The sequence below is a fragment of the Bison bison genome, unplaced genomic scaffold, assembly GCF_000754665.1.
Source record: "Bison bison bison isolate TAMUID 2011002044 unplaced genomic scaffold, Bison_UMD1.0 scf7180017857589, whole genome shotgun sequence".
NCBI lineage: Eukaryota > Metazoa > Chordata > Mammalia > Artiodactyla > Bovidae > Bison > Bison bison.
Genome location: NW_011488162.1, coordinates 7,284 through 9,707, shown reverse-complemented (window position 1 = coordinate 9,707; position 2,424 = coordinate 7,284). Strand labels below are relative to the sequence as shown.

Sequence of the window (2,424 nt, the reverse complement as noted above, 5' to 3'; positions counted from 1 at the left end):
CAAATATTTTCTCCTAATATGTTGCTCATCTCTTCATTCTCTTAACAGTCTCTTTTGAAAACGAAAAGCTGTATATTGTAATGAAATTCAATTTATCATTTTTTTTCATGGATCGAGCTTTTGGTGCTGTATCAAGGAAATTTTTGTGTAAATCAAGACCATAGTTTTCTATTTTCTTCTAGATGTTATATAATTTTTACATTGAGATCATTAATCTCTTTTGAATCCCTTTTTGTTGTCAGGTATGGATTCAGATACATTTTTATTTTGCATATGGATAGCCAGTTGTTCCAGCACAGTTATTTTTTTAAATTATCCTTTCTTCACTGAATTGTTTTTGTACCTTTGTCATATGTGTCCATATGTGTGCAGGTTTATCTACTCCATTCCACTGATCTAATCACCTAGCTTGATGTCAATCCCATGGCATCTGGATTACTATAGCTTTATAATAAGATTCTGAAATCAATTAGCTTTAATCTAATTTTGTTCCTCTTTGTTGAAGTTATTTGGCTATTCTAGGTCCTTTGTATTTCTATGTGAAATGTAGGACCATCTTGTCAGTTTCGACCAAAAAGCCTGCTGAAATTTTGACTGGGATTGCATTTAGCCTATAGATCAATTTGGGGAGAACTGATATAATAGTATTAATCCTTATGACACATGAATACAGTATATCTCTTCATTTATTTAGGTCTTAATTTCAGCAGTGCTTTGTAGTTTGTAGCATACTGATTTCCCACAATTTTGTTAAATTTACTGCTAAGTTTTTACTATTTTTTGATGCTAAATAGTATTTAAAATTTTAATTTCTGATTTTTTTTTTTTTACTTTTATTTGCATTTATTTTTTGCGGCATTTATTTCCGGGCCATAAGTTTTTGTTTCTTCAGTTTCTTCTGGGATATCTTTTTCTTCTGTGCAACCTCCTCTTCTGGTTTAGGAACAATCTGTTCTTTTTCAGTAAGGATCATCTCAATGTGGCAGGGAGAGCTCATATAGGGGTTGATCCGACCATGAGCTCTGTAAGTCCCGCGCCGCATCTTGGGGGCTTTGTTCACTTGGATGTGCTCAATGACCAGAGAATCTACATCTAACCCCTTAAGTTCAGCATTACTCTCTGCATTTTTGAGCATGTGTAGTAAAAATTCAGCACTCTTTTTGCGCCACCGACCCTGCGTCCAGCCCCACTGTTTGGCCTGTGCACACCTACCAGCTCCACCGTTGTAACGACGGAATGGCACACATTGCTTCTTTAAAGTGACATCCTTCAGATACTTGGTGGATTTTCGGATATGCATACCCTTTATGGCCTGGGCAGTTTCACGAGTGTTCTTAAGTGAACACGAAGATTTGAACCTCTTGATTTGCATGATTTTGTGGGGTTTTCTGGGTCAAGTGAATAGCGCACCATTTTTAGGGGTCACCTCAGGCCGCCGACCGGAAAAGCTAATTTCTGATTGTTAATGGTCCATAAAATACAATTGATTTTTGTATGTTGATCCACACTTCCATTCCTGGGATAAACCCCACTTGGTCATGGATATTGTTGGATTCAATTTGCTAAAATTTTGTTTAGACCTTTTGTATCTCTGCTCATGAGGGATACTGATCTTTAATTTTTCCTTTTTGTAAAAGCTTTTATTAGGTTTTGCTATCAAGATAATGCCAGACTTATAGAATGAGCTGGGAAGTATTTTTTTCTTCAGTTTTTTTGTAAGAGTTGCAAAGAATTGGTATTATTTCTTCCTTAAATGTTTCATAGAATTCACCAGTGACAACATCTAGGCCTAGTGTTTTCTTTGTAGAATCATTTTTAACTGAAAATTCTATTTATTTAATATAGTACTTTTAAAGTTTTTGTTTTTTCCTGCGTGAACTCAAGAAAATCAATTTTGTTGCTCTCAAAGTATCAGCTTAGGGTTTCATTTATTTTCTCTATCATTTTTCTGTTGTCTATTTCATTGATTTCATCTCTAATATTTATTTCCCTTTTTCTGGTTAGTTTGGGTTTAATTTGCTCTTCTTTTTCTAGTTTCTTAAGGTAATAGAAGTTAATGAATTGATTGAGACCTTTCTTATTTTCCCATATAAGTATTTAATGCTATAAAATTTCCCCTAGGTACTGCTTTAGCAGCATTCTGCAATTTTGATACACTGTGTTTCATTTTCAGTTCATTAAAAATGCCTTCTAATTTTCCTCTTGATTTCTTCCTTTACCCATGGGCTATTTAGATGTGTGTTGTTTAGCTTTCAAACGCTTACAGATTTTTTAGATATTTTTGTTGTTGATTTTAATGTAAATCTCACTGTGCTTAGAGAAGATATTCTATATGATTAGATCCTTTTAAACTCACTGAGACTAATTTCATAGCACCTAATGTGTTCTGTCCTGGTAAATGCTCCATATGCAATTGAGAAAAAT

The 2,424-nt window shown here is 34.0% G+C and overlaps 1 pseudogene across 1 annotated transcript; it reads right to left on the bottom strand.

Moving 5' to 3' along the window:
• Window positions 1-816: 816 nt before the first annotated feature.
• LOC105003633 lies at window positions 817-1,454 on the bottom strand (annotated as a pseudogene). Its single transcript, XR_827133.1, has one exon. The product of XR_827133.1 is annotated as a 60S ribosomal protein L17 pseudogene (transcript).
• Window positions 1,455-2,424: the final 970 nt, after the last annotated feature.